The 15431-nt window shown below is 42.3% G+C and overlaps 1 long non-coding RNA gene across 1 annotated transcript; it reads right to left on the bottom strand.

The window, feature by feature from the left end:
- Nucleotides 1-764: 764 nt before the first annotated feature.
- On the bottom strand, nucleotides 765-2523 carry LOC126381558 (uncharacterized). Its single transcript, XR_007568872.1, has 2 exons — nucleotides 1944-2523; nucleotides 765-1288 (listed from the first exon to the last, which is right to left on the bottom strand). It is a non-coding gene; the product is annotated as an uncharacterized LOC126381558 (long non-coding RNA).
- Nucleotides 2524-15431: the final 12908 nt, after the last annotated feature.

Below are 15431 nucleotides of genomic sequence, written 5' to 3'. Positions count from 1 at the left end.
TGTTGAATATTGAAAGATTTTATGAATGACGGTAGATTACAAAACACGTTATTTAACGAGGCTTAATTATCATGTCATGATTAATTTCTTTTTGCTTGGAGTGCGAAAATACAACTTTAATCACGCAGGTTAAGCGTGTCTACACCAATTCGAAATATTTTTAGACCAAAATACAAAGATTTGACGATGATGAAAACAGATTGGAAAACGCGGTATGATTGACACGGATTGACACAATATGTCTCATCAATTTTCTTTTTAAACAAAGGGAAATAGTAATTTCCAAGTTAATTTTAAATCAATTTCCTCATTATTAGAAACGGAAATTCACCCAGCAATGAAGTCAATAACAATAAGGTTCCAGTATGAAAACGACTCACCGTAATAACAGTTTCCAAGTTGAGGTACCACAATTTCCAAACACGACTGCACACATTATGGAAATATTGTGATGTTCACGCCATCATATCTTACGGCATGTAGTGATGCCGATCATTAACAAGGTCCAGGTCACTTCAAATTCAGGTCCATCTTCAATGGACACTACATCTTCATCACGTGATCACACGAATGTGATAGTCATCATAATCTTCTTCTGATTGTGATAATCGAAACTTGCATTGTCTTGTTGTGAACGTCGCATCACATTGTCTTCATCCAAGTTCACTAATCCCACTTCTGATGTCGTAATTAGTGGGTGTGTCGGTCGTAACATCATCATCAGAATGGAGGGTGGGCGTTAGAAGACAATAATGGCCGTCATCAGTATCACAATCATTTTATTTACTTCCACATAGTTTTTGTATCACGATTAAATAAAGTCACAGCATAAGGTACACACTCACGGCAACGTCACGGTATTCGTAACGGTTACACAGTCTCTCGTTATCTAGCGCGCATAAGGACGTTAGCGCGAAGGGGCCCTCCACCACCCATGGTTCCAACATTCGGACCGAATCATCGGGACATGTGAACGTACTTGCTAGGTGCTCTTTTCCGATCACACTTTCTTGACGTCCCTACAAGTTATAGGTGAGCGACTATAGCACTCCACGTTCCGATCGTAATTATTCGACACGTCCGTTCACGACGAAGGTTCGCGGTAGACTGCCCGACTAGAACGGCAGTGCACGTCCGCTCGACACGACGACTCTGTAGTGACTCCCGACTTCACTCCGCTCTGCTCGTACACCACCTTTCGTCGGAGCGTTGCAACTTCATGACGGAAGTGACGTAACTTCATTTTATTTTCCGATTTGATCAATTTCTCTTCTTAATTCATAACTAACTCCGACATATAATTATATGAATAGATACACACACATATACAAATATATATATGTCGTAACAGTGTGGGTCGTAACATCATCATCAGAATGGAGGGTGGGCGTTAGAAGACAATAATGGCCGTCAATAGTATCACAATCATTTTATTTACTTCCACATAGTTTTTGTATCACGATTAAATAAAGTCACAGCATAAGGTACACACTCACGGCAACGTCACGGTATTCGTAACGGTTACACAGTCTCTCGTTATCTAGCGCGCATAAGGACGTTAGTGCGAAGGGGCTACTCGCCCTCTACTTGCCCTCCACCACCCATGGTTCCTATATTCGGACCGAATCATCGGGACACGTGCTCTTTTCCGATCACACTTTCTTGACGTCCCTACAAGTTATAGGTGAGCGACTATAGCACTCCACGTTCCGATCGTAATTATTCGACACGTCCGTTCACGACGAAGGTTCGCGGTAGACTGCCCGACTAGAACGGCAGTACACGTCCGCTCGACACGACGACTTTGTAGTGACTCTCTCGACTTCACCTCGCTCTGCTCGTACGCCACCTGACGTCGGAGCGTTGCAACTTCATGATGGAAGTGTTGCAACTTCATTGTATTTTCCGATTTGATCAATTTCTCTTCTTTATTCATAACTAACTCCGACACGGCCATCCTGCGTGACACACGTCCTCGTGTGTTAATCTGAAACAATATACCACAGCACATTATCCAAGTTCGCTCGGTCATTCCTGACCTAACATGAGACTCTATATAGGACTCTGCATGAGCTCTACACGAGCTCTATTTGTGACTCTACACGAGCTCTACTTGTGACTCTACACGAGCTCTACTTGTGACTCTACACGAGCTCTACTTGTGACTCTACACGAGCTCTACTTGTGACTCTACACGAGCTCTACTTGTGACTCTACACGAGCTCTACTTGTGACTCTACACGAGCTCTACTTGTGACTCTACACGAGCTCACATTACATCATGATAAATCAACTAACAATACACGGACCATTGACCAGTATTCACACACTATAAACAACCAAACTTGAAAATCTAATTACTCTTTACACGTCGGTCGTTACTATCACCTAAACGAGCGATAGTAACTCATGCCACTCTACTGAGCGACGATATCTCAAAACCAGGCGTCACTACCACCTAAATCGAGCGGTAGCAACTCATGCCACTCTACTGAGTGACGATATCTCATAACCAGGCGTCACTACCACCTAAATCGAGCGGTAGCAACTCATGCCACTTACACCAAGTGACGATATCTCAACACAGTCGTTGCTGCCACCTAAATCGAGCGACAGCAACTCATGCCACTTACACCAAGTGACGATATCTCAACACAGCTAGCACACAAACTTTACATTTTAGTTGGTAGAATAGTGGTCAATGCGTTACACAATTTCTTTTATATCACTAATTTCTAATTTGTGCAGTTCGACTAATTCTACCGGAGGTCAACTTGACTTAGATTCAGGTACAATGTCATGACCAAATACAAAGTCAACATGACATCCAGGCCTCGACCGCATACCTGTAGTTTCTAAGACGAGCAGCACAAAAGTGGCTGCAGCCCCGAACACTACAAGTGCACAGCTTCCTATCAGAGTTGCTCCGAAACAAGTCAATCATAACTTTCATTACTCAATTAAATCAATTAACATTATTACACATCTACTGCAAAGCACAACAGACTGTAATATTCCTCCCCAAACTGCGGTTACGCTACAAAACAGTCATAAGTCACAACATCCCCTCCCGGGATGGCCACCATGGTCCACGACCACAAAACGACAGAGCACCCTGCTCTCACACACACAAGTCATAAAGTCACAATGTAGCGACCAACACCTCGAGGAAATATTACCGCACTTAAACAATTACCAATTCGGTATGATCATCATTTAGAATGTTTTGCTCCAATTTTCTCACTAATGATTTACTCTGTTTCGGGCTTTTTCTAAGCCTATTTCATTTAATCATAATCCAAATCATTTTACTTCAGAATGTTTACTTCAATTCATTACGATTTCCAATTTAAGTAAATTTAACGAAAGACAACTGTCTGCACTATATTCGTTTGTATCCTATTAAAACTTTCCATCTTTCAAATCAGGTAAAACAGATACGACTCACCAGGACTTATAAGAATTTCCAATAAAAGATCAACCACTGGTCTTGTGACATGGTTTAGGTCTTCAACAGCACCAGCGCAGCAAGTCCGGCTGGTATACAACGCGCTGCCATGATGTCGTCACTTTACACGGCTACGGCTCAGCCCGCGCCATTTTCTTCCCCGCTTGCAATCCACCAATTGCCGAACCAAGTTATGACATGAAACAAAAGAATTCACTGTATTATCGTATTCACATGACTTTCTTTCAATCAGTTTAAAAAGATTACAATAAAGAATGTTGAATATTGAAAGATTTGATGAATGACGGTAGATTACAAAACACGTTATTTAACGAGACTCAATTATCATGTCATGATTAATTTCTTTTTGCTTGGAGTGAGAAAATACAACTTTAATCACGCAGGTTAAGCGTGTCTACACCAATTCGAAATATTTTTAGACCAAAATACAAAGATTTGACGATGATGAAAACAGATTGGAAAACGCGATATTATTGACACGGATTGACACAATATGTCTCGTAAATTTTTCTTTTTAAACAAAGGGAAATAATAATTTCCAAGTTAATTTGAAATCAATTTCCTCATTATTAGAAACGAACATTCACATAGCAATGAAATCAATAACAATAAGGTTCCAGTATGAAAACGACTCACCGTAATAACAGTTTTCAAGTTGAGGTACCATAATTTTCAAACACGACTGCACACAGTATGGAAATATTGTAATGTTCACGCCATCATATCTTACGGCGTGTAGTGATGTCGATCATTAACAAGGTCCAGGTCACTTCAAATTCAGGTCCATCTCCAAATTCAGGCATGGCTGTAGACTACATCTTCATCACTTGGTCACACGAATGTGATAATCATCATAATCTTCTTCTGATTGTGATAATCGAAACTTGCATTGTTTTGTTGTGAACGTCGCATCACGTTGTCTTCATCCAAGTTCACTAATCCCACTTCTGATGTCGTAACAGTAGGGTCGGTCGGTCGTAACATCATCATCAGAATGGAGGGTGGGCGTTAGAAGACAATAATGGCCGTCAATAGTATCACAATCATTTTATTTACTTCCACATAGTTTTTGTATCACGATTAAATAAAGTCACAGCATAAGGTACACACTCACGGCAACGTCACGGTATTCGTAACGGTTACACAGTCTCTCGTTATCTAGCGCGCATAAGGACGTTAGTGCGAAGGGGCTACTCGCCCTCTACTTGCCCTCCACCACCCATGGTTCCTATATTCGGACCGAATCATCGGGACACGTGCTCTTTTCCGATCACACTTTCTTGACGTCCCTACAAGTTATAGGTGAGCGACTATAGCACTCCACGTTCCGATCGTAATTATTCGACACGTCCGTTCACGACGAAGGTTCGCGGTAGACTGCCCGACTAGAACGGCAGTACACGTCCGCTCGACACGACGACTCTGTAGTGACTCTCTCGACTTCACCCCGCTCTGCTCGTACGCCACCTGACGTCGGAGCGTTGCAACTTCATTGTATTTTCCGATTTGATCAATTTCTCTTCTTTATTCATAACTAACTCCGACATATATATATATATATATATATATATATATATATATATATATATATATATACCGGGTGTTAGTGACATCGTAACGAAAACTTTGAGGGATGATTCAGACCATGATTCTGAGTTAATATCTAGTGGAATTTTCCGTCGCAAAATTCATGAAATTTTGAGTTTTTTTTTTAATTATTTTCAATTCCATGTTGTACTTTAAGCTGCATAGAACCCAAATTTCAATAAAAAAACCAATAATTACAAATTATCGAAAATCTTCAATGTAATGGAGACTTCAACAATTTTGCGGTAAGTACTTATCCATAATCAGCCGCTCGAACGGGTCAACGGCCACACTCACCGCGCGCCGCGCGCCCCGCTCCGTACGCCCTACTCCGCGCGCCCCGCACCGCACGCCGGCGGCGGCGCGGCGGCGGCGCGGCGCTACAAAGTAGGCACTACGAACCGATCCTATTTCTTTCTTTGTCTATCGTAACCTCCTACAGCATAAAAGTTGGTGCTGATTCCTGCAGACGGCATCTAATTTTATTTTAAGTTATACCTACCTGTCATTGTCTCATCCGTTGAAAAGGAAATGGACGGATAATCGACAGGCATAAAGTTTATGGAATACACGTCAATTTTAAGCAGAAATCTAAAACAACCGACAGAATTAAGTTGACAGCACACGTCAAACGGTTTGCATACCAGCGATATACCTTTTGGATTCGGCCGGGTTATTCATTCATTTACTCATAGGAATCGGGGCCATTATCTACCTAAAACAGTTGAAACAGTAAACAATTGTATTCTTTGTTGTCATTAGAATAACTAACAACCAACTAACACAACCACCACAGATTAGATAGGTACCTAATTACCTACTACTTCAACCATCCACCAACTTAGTAAGTAGGTAGGTACCTACGCAAAACCTCGCTACACAAAAATCGAGCGAGATCGCGTCTAAAATTGGGCGGACACTAAGCCAGTGTTGCCTGTCGATATTCTATCGATACCTACCTAGTTAAAAAAACCAATAGTAGGTACCTATCGATAGATCTTTTAGATCAATACCTACCATTATTGTTACAAAGCAAGACTATCGGTACTATCGCTAGTATCGATCTAAATGTACTATCACTACTTTCGATAGTTTTGACAATTTTCAAGTTCAACAATTGATAATCTACCTATCGATAGTTCGGCAACTCCGCCGCGTAGGCAATGTCGGCATGTTCAAAGAAAAAAATAGTCCGAGAGGAGTGACCTTATTTTTTCTTGTTAGATGTTGGTACCGAGGTAAATAAGTACTAAGTTATTCGTGGCTTTAAATATCATTGTTAAATCATCAGTAAAGAACTAATTAAATCTATCCTGTTCTGTGTACAATAAACTGTTAAATAAATAAATTTAATAATTATTATTTCAATAGAAACCCTGACACCAAGGTTCATGATGCCTGCCATTGATCTCACATTCTCAACCCACACGAGATAAGTAGATTTGAAACTTACAGAACATTAGGTACATAAAAAGACGATGTTGGTCAATTCAATCAGTGGCGGATGTCCTGCTTGTATCGCATTCGCCTTTATTTTGTGAGATGGTATTAACGAGAAGGTTCTTTTTCTATCGTATCAGTTGTGAGGTGGATTAGATACCAACTTCAGCAATCCTGGTGTCTGGGTTAGTATTGATCCACCAAAGTGTAACGGTCATGTAACGGCTACGTACTTACATAAGTAGTAGACGGGAGTAACGGCTTAACGTGCTTTCCGAAGCACGGATCAATTTTCTTTCGGACAATCAGGTGATCAGCCTGTAACGTCCTAACCAACGGACTTATAAACAGATTTTTGTGTTATGTCCCCACCGGAATACGAACCCGGAGCCTCCGCATCATGAGCCCATCGCTCAACCACTGGACCACATAGGCCAAGAAGGTTCTAAGACATAATTAAAGGATCCTGGGACGCAAGACCTCCGAGTTAGGGCTTGTTTGATCTGTCTTGATGAATACTCGGACCCTGGATAGTTGTTGGTGGTTGCTACTCAGGGTGTGATGATGATGGTCATAGGAACTCAACATTAAAAAGACGCAAGATCTTCGTGTTTGGGCTTGTTTGATTCGTCTTGATGAGCATTCTGTCTGACGCTAGGTAGTTGTTGGTGGTTGCTACTCAAGGTATGATGTTGATCAGGGTGCGATGATAAAGGCCGTAGGAACGAGTTCCTACTTGATTTTGACCAGCTGGCCATAGGAAGTCGACAATAAAATGACACAAGACCCCCGAGTTTGGGCTTGTTTGAATTGTCTTGATAAGCATTCTAGCCCTTGGTGGATGTTGGTGGTTGCGACTTTTAGTGTAATAATGACCAGGTGGAAATAGAAACTCAACATTAAAATTATGCAGGACTCCCGAGTTAGGGCTTGTTTTCTTGATAGGCCCAGGCCCTAGATAGTTACTAGTTGGTATTCAATTGCAAGATGTGGTAGACGTCTTAGGAGCTTATCCTAAGCCTGTCGATTATGGGTATCGTTTTATTTATCTTAACTGGCATAATTGGAACTAGCATCGTGTGGTTAAGGTGTATGGTATTGTATGGTGTTCATCATGCGTATACCGGGGACCGCTGTGAGATACGGAAATGTTTACTGCATTATTCACATCCGGCCAAGTAGTTAATGCCATTTGTATCATAAATAAAGAGGTATTCACTGAGATGGTTTCACGTTATGTTTTTTGTGTGACTTATTGTAGATTTGCCGCAAATGGCATTAACTACTTGGCTGAATGTGAATGAAGAAGTAGACATTTCTATTGCGTATTTCACAGTGGTCCCCGGTATACACATCGTGTATAACAGCAAAGTACCGTACTAACAACGAACACCACGCGATGGGGGAGCTCCACGCTACGGCTACAGATCAACATGCATCCCACCCAATTCCATCTTGGGCCAGACTACTATTCAAGATCAATCAAACTCGAGAGGGTTACGTTATTGTAGTGTCTATGATTCTACCAATCAGTAACCGCCTAGAGTCAAGAGTACTCACCTAGAAAAAATCTGATACACGGGGTCTTGTGTCATTTTATTGTCGACTTCCTATGACCAGCTGGTCAAAATCTAAGTGATTTCAAGAATCCTCTCATTGGTGACCCTGTCATACCGTGAGATCTCCAAGATATTCCGAATATGCGCTGTGCGTATGGAATGTGTTGAAACGACGTTTTTGTTGCGCATAGTACGTGGTCCATGTTTCGGCACCGTTTAAAAGAATCGACAAAATGGCCCCGATTCCTGCAGACACCTCCTAATTTTACTTTAAGTTATACCTGTCATCTTCTTATTCGCTGAAAACGAAAGAGACAGATGGTTGACAGTCGTAAATTTTAGGAAGAATGAGTAAATTAATGAATAACCCGGGCGAATCAAAAGGCTATCTCGCTGGTATGCAAACCGTTTGACGTGTGCTGTAAACTTAATTCTGTCGGGTTATTGGCCGATGTAAAATGTTTAGACGGTTGTTTTAGATTTCTGCTTAAAATTGACGTGTGCTCCATAAATGTTAAACCTATCGATTACCCGTCTCTTTCTTTTTCAGCGGATAAGAAAATGACGGGTAAAACTTAAAATAGAAGGCGTCTGCAGGAATTATCACCAATGCATGTCTAATAAACAACCACGTTAGTCTTCACATTTAGATGCTTATTGCATCATACTCTGGCACTTAGCCGTCCGAACGTAGTGGCCGCCTTACCGCCACTATTGAAGCACAAGGCCTAACGTCCAACACGGCCCCCCGCGCTTCCACCCGCATCACTCCCCGCGCACCGTGCGCGCCCGCGCCGCCACGGCGTCGCACTCCACCATCGAACCGCGAACACACGCGCTCTCAGCTTCGCGTCCCGCCATTTTACTTTGTACATACAACCGGGACCTATTCATTGACTTACCTTTGTATTGACTAAAAACGGAGAGTACACGAACTTTGACCTTGATATCTGCTGTATCATTTATCTCCGGCAAACCTCCTCAAAAAGCCTGCCCAGCCACGGATGTCGATCTTCGCATCTAGTGAGAGATTGTTCGACAATGTCAACCCCAAGTAGCAACATTTGTCTACCATTTCCAAAGGAGCGCCAGCTAAGCGGTGATCCAGCATAATAACTGGTAATTCTACGCAACCTTGAGACAATACCATCTGTATTAACCCAGAGTCTTAACTCATTAATTCTCATGGAGAACAGAGAACAAGCCCGTGAAAACTTGTCCATGATAGCTTAGAGTTCGCAAGTGGTCCTCGCTACAAAGGCTGCGTCGTCGGCGAAAGAAGACTGTCTGCGTATAAATCCTCACGAAGACGTTCCGAATTGAGAAGCGGTATGATATTGAATAGCTCGTGTTGCTCTCGTGTAAAGATGGATACCTTGCTGATCGTTACCAAAAGCGAAGTAACGCGAAGAATTCCTGTTTTCTACACTTCTCTTGCAACTGACAAAGCGTAAAAACCATATCAATTGTGGAACGCTGGGCACGTTAACCACATTGCGATTCTGGATACGCGATCGGCAAGTTTCTGATTCGCGATTGGCAACAATGCTGAGGAGGGATATACCCCGGTACCCTTGCCCTTGTACAAGGTGACAACGTTCCCGTCGCGCATATCTTACGGAACAATTGTGCATTTTCAGAGGGACGTGACCTAATCTGTATTGGGCTTGTTTTGGAAGGTCAGACAGGCAGTCGCTTCTGAAAAATACCGATCCTGTGAAATCTTCGGGTTAGGTAAGCGGACCCTGTAAAAACGAGATAATTCTAGGGAGATGATGACCTACCGCAAAACGCACGTTTGAATGATCGTTATCGTTTGCCACCAAAAAAATCCTATTTTTTTAAGTACCTATTTTTTATTAAAAAAATATCAACATTTGTAAACAGGTGATACAATGTAAACATTTATTATTAATTGTAAGCAATGTAAACATTGTATCACCTGTTTCATTGGTACTTAAGATTTTTTTTTTGTCTGCTCTCGGACTAAACATGGCGTCGTCGGCTCGGTAGACGCGACGGCGGCGCCTTTGACATTTTGCGCTAGCGCCGCCCGCACTTTTCGCGCGCTAGTGCTACCTTTAGTCGGTTGCAAACCTTGATCGGGAACGCGCGCGGACGGACGATTAATTTTTCGGGAATATTTTTTTCGTGTGTTGTGTTTTGTTTTTTGTGTTTTTGTTTTTTTGTGAGTAGTGTAGTTATTATAGTAGTATGTGGTAATGGATCAAAGACCATTTACTGCCCAGGAGTACGGAAGAATGATAATGTGCTATGGAGAGGCTCGTGGAAATGCTTCTGCTGCACTTCGACTTTATACTGAGCGATATCCTAACGAACGTCATCCAGTAGACGCTCGTGTTATAATTCGAGCATATCAACGGATACTAAATAACATGCCAGTAATACCAGTGAGGGAAGGTACTGGCCATCCTATGAGTGCCCAAATAGAAGACCAAATCTTGCAAGTAGTGCGCGCGAATCCACGCATAGGTACGCGATCTGCTGCCCAGGAATTGAGACGTAGGCGGAGAGGAATACTATCCCACTGGGGTGTCTGGAAAGTTCTGCATCGGGATCGTCAGCGTGCGTACCACATCCACAAGGTGCAAGCTTTGCTGCCTGCTGACCGGAGTCGCCGGGTTACTTTCTGTAGATGGTTGGCGGCTCAGCAGCAAAGGAATCCGAATTTCGTATCGCGAGTCATATGGACAGATGAATCCAATTTTACTAGGAACGGGATGTGGAACCGGCGGAACTCGCATATCTGGGCGCATAGCAATCCGTTTTATACCCAGGAAACGGGCCACCAAACGCGCTGGTCTGTAAATGTTTGGGCGGGAATTTACAACAATCAAATCATAGGACCCATTTTCCTGCCCGAACGTATGAACGGACCGCACTACCTGGAATTTCTGCGAGGGGAATTTGGAAATTCATTGGCCAGCATGAATGAAGAGCTGGACCAAGAGTGGCAGGAGCTGGAAGATACTCCGCTGGCCCAATTGCCCACCATCTGGTTCCAGCACGACGGAGCTCCGCCTCATATCGTGCGTGATGTGCGCGAGTACCTGGACGAGACATTCCCGCGGCGATGGATCGGCAGGTTCGGACCTCACGCGTGGCCACCTCGCTCTCCAGACTTGACGCCATTGGACTTTTTTTTGTGGGGATATGTCAAAGAGCGGGTGTTTGTGATTGCCTGTGATAGTGCAGAGCACATGCGACAGCGCATTAGTGACGTGTTCGAGGCTCTCAGGAGAGACATTGTAGGAGACCCGACGCTGATGCCACGTCTCCACGCGGAAACGCTCCGTCGAGCACACGTATGCGAACGCCTTGGAGGAGGTCACTTCGAGCCGTATTTAATCCGAAGAAATGACAATTAAGGTAAGATTAGAGTAATGTTTATTAACGAAAATCTTATCAAATTTAGAACATTTTAATACCCTGTCCCGTGCGTGCACCACGGTGGCAGTAGGTCATCTAGGTACTTGATCAATTCCAATTTGTAAAGGTTAGACCACTAAGCGCTATGCGTCTAAATAAAAATGTAAAAAAGCAATTGAACTGCACTAAAATACCTATTCGATATCAACATCTTATCACGTGTAACGTAGCGCGTAACAGCGCGCAGCGTAGGTACCTATTACATCCGTAGTGTAGCCACTTTCGTGTTTGTTTCGCGTTTCGCGTTGTTCGATTTACATTGCGGCGCAGTAAAAACTCAAAATCTTAAATAAGCATTTGCGACAAGAAAAACACCCACCATCGTTTTTAGTACAATTAAATAGACATTATATTTTTTTTTTCGTTACGATGTCACTAACACCCTGTATATATATATATATATATATATATATATATATATAAAAGTTGTATACTAATTACATTAACAACATGTGCTAATTATGTAAAATTGTTTTAATACAAACCTACATATCATACAACTATTTCTTTATGTACAGTATACTATTATTTTATACAACTTTTTCATAATCGAATTTTATTGGCAAGCATCATCGGTTGGTTCGGTTGCCGTACCCGCGGATTTCTCCAGCCGTGTTGTAGCTGAAAATCAGCGTTTTGTTCGTGAGAGCAAAAACTTGCGCTGAGCTATGACCGATTTGCGCTGCTACAGCACACATACATACCTGTCGTGTTTAATACAGAGCTTCGTCTCTGTTGATTGGCTGTCTGTATCTAATCTTTTTCTTTTTGTATGCATGTGTGTCTGTAGACCAAATAAATGTTTTTATCTATCTATCTATCAATTGACGACATCCGCAAGGAATTTATGGCCACCATTAACGACATAAATTCACTGAATATGGAGTTAGATTCCGAATTCATTCCTGATTTTAATTCATGGAGTGGTTTTGAAGACATTTATTGTGCTATTCGACATACAAAAAATGTATTGAATCGTAATGTAAAACAAGACGAACATCCTAGGTCGTGTTACGCGAAATTACCTCCCATCGAGATACCTGATTTCAATGGGAATCCCACACAATAGAGTTTATTCTATGAAACCTTCAAATCCACTGTTCATTCTAACATGTCGCTATCGAAGTCTGAGAAGTTATATTACTTGTTGGAACGTTTGAAGGGACCCGCGCAGCTAGTATTTTCCGGCATAAGTCCCACCGCTGATAACTACGAATGCATTTGGAACGCATTAGTAACCAAATATCAAGACAAGCGTTTTTTAGCAAATGTATTTCTTGACAACATTTTTGATTCAAAGGCTTTGCCGAACCCCGCTACCGCGTCTCAGTTGGAAACGTTTATAGATAAGTTTGCCACATCTGTCGCCGTGCTAAAACAATCAAATATTGTAGGCCTGAGCGATTATATTTTTATTTATCTCGCTTTGAAACGTTTGGACCGTGACACCGCAAAAGCATTTGAAATGTTTGTTCGTGACACTGACATACCTACTTATGATCAGTTTATCGACTTCATGAAGGGCCAAGTTAAGATTATACAACGCACTAACAACACGACTACTTCGTCGAAAGTTGTTCAAAAGGATGTTTTTAAACCAAAAATGGTTTCCCCTCCTAAAATTACGCATACTTACATTTCCGCGACTTCTCATAATAATTCTGACTCTGTATGTTCTTTGTGTAATGCAAATCACGAACACATTTACAACTGTAAAGAATTTCTTGACATGTCCCCCGCAAACAGACATACATTCATTATGGAAAATAAATATTGTACTAACTGTCTCAGTTCCAAACATAAATGGACCGCTTGTAAAAGCACGAGTTCTTGTCGCAATTGTGGCTATCGACATCACACTTTAATTCATTTATCTAAAACCGCTTATGTAAACGAGGATAGAAAGTTGTCCCGTACTCCTCTCGTAAAACCGCAGGTGGACAAACCGCAGCAAGTCTCATCAACGCCGCAAGACGCCGAGTCACCCCACCACGCTGATCGACATGCAACGACGTCGTGTATGCCGGTCTCTCTCCTGCAAAGACCTCAGCCGCATAACCATGTCTCTTCTCCCGCTCCCGCACACTCGGTGGACGTACCCATCGCAGGCAGTGTTTCTTATCTGTCTGCTGATAATCCGCGCGCGAATTTTAACTCGCAGAACCCGCCACTTAGTACATCTGTTGTATTAGGTACCGCTTGTGTTTACGTCCGCGATCGTTGATAATCTCGTCCTATGTCGTTGTATTATCGATCCGGGCTCGCAAAACAACTTCATTACCGCTTCTTGTTGTCGCAAATTAGGGTTAAACATTGAACAATTAAACCGCAAAACTATTATTAAAGGTTTAGGTGACCATTCGAGTACCGCTCGCGGAAAAACACATTTAACTTTTCATAGCCGCATAAACGCTGAGCAAAGCTACTCGATGGATACTCTAGTCCTCAATACAATCACCGAAAAGTTGCCAACCGTCCCGATAAATATTTAATCGTGTGACTATTTAAAAACAATACCGCTCGCTGATGATAACTTTTCTTCGCCATCTGATATTGAGATTCTTATCGGTGGTAAACTGTTTGTTGACATTCTATTACCGGATAAAATAGTCGGACCGCCGTACTGTCCGTCCGCTTTTTCCACCACTCTCGGTTATATAGTGATGGGCGATGCTCAGGTTGATACGGAACCCGTAAGTTCTGTTTCTTACTTCGCTACCGGCGAATCTATACATGACGATCTGGAAAAGTTCTTCGAGTTAGAGGACTTAAAAGATAAACCCGTTTTATCTCATGACGATCGAGAGTGTGAGTCATTTTATCAATCGACAACCTTACGTGACGGTTCTGGACGTTTTACCATAGGACTACCTTTTAAAGAGAACCCTAATTTACTAGGCGATTCATTAAAAACCGCACGCAATCGTTTTTTATCTCTTGAACGCAAGTTTCAAAAAAACCCGCATTTTAAAGCCAGATATGACGAGATCATATGCGAGTACCTAGACAAGGGTTATTTACTAGAAATACTCGAACCCAAAACCAATAGTGAGGGTTTTGTTTTACCGTATCACGGGGTACTTCGCGAAGATAAATCGTCTTCAAAACTTCGCATTGTTTTGAACGCAAGTGAGAAAACCAGTTCCGGTACCTCACTCAATGACATTCTACATACTGGCCCCGCATTACAATCGGATTTGTTTAATATTTTATTGAATTTTAGACTGTTTGGTACCGCTGTAACCGCAGACATTCGTCAAATGTATTTACAGATACTTACCCGCGAGCAAGATCAACCTTATCAACAAATCATTTACCGTTTTGACCCCCGCGAACCGCTACGTTTCTTCGCTTTTAACCGCGTTTGTTTTGGACTCCGCTTCGAGTCCTTTCTTAGCTATCCGCACCATTCATAAGCTCGCTCATCAAGAGAAAGAAAGGTTTCCTCTCGCAGCGACTCTCGCGTTCCGCGACTTATATATTGATGACATAGCTAGCTCGTTCGCTACAACGGACGAAGCAGTTACCGCCGCGCAACAGCTGATTGATATGTTCAGCGCCGGTTGTTTTAAAATGGTTAAATGGTCGAGTAATGCCCGCGACGTTTTATCCGCCGTTCCTGAATCGCACCGCTTAACAGACCCTGTCGATCTCGATAAGGATGAATCTTTGAAAATATTAGGAATGCAATGGTTTCCCGCGAGTGATTTATTCAAGTTCACGATCACTCCGTCCGATCGAGTTTGCACAAAACGCAATATGTTGTCCACTATCGCCCGCTTATGGGACATTCTAGGTCTTGTAGGACCGGTGATTGTTACCGCGAAAATTCTAATAAGGGTGAATTGCAAAAGCCAAAAAAAAACTTGTCTTGGCTGAGAACGGTAGTGCAAAGTTCTGCTAAATGATTTTGAATATTTTTTCTG

Source organism: Pectinophora gossypiella, unplaced genomic scaffold (assembly GCF_024362695.1).
Source record: "Pectinophora gossypiella unplaced genomic scaffold, ilPecGoss1.1 Pgos_61, whole genome shotgun sequence".
In the NCBI taxonomy this organism is placed as follows: Eukaryota; Metazoa; Arthropoda; class Insecta; order Lepidoptera; family Gelechiidae; genus Pectinophora; species Pectinophora gossypiella.
The sequence above is the reverse complement of the archived record's forward strand: the minus strand, read 5'-3'. Positions and strand labels throughout refer to the sequence as shown.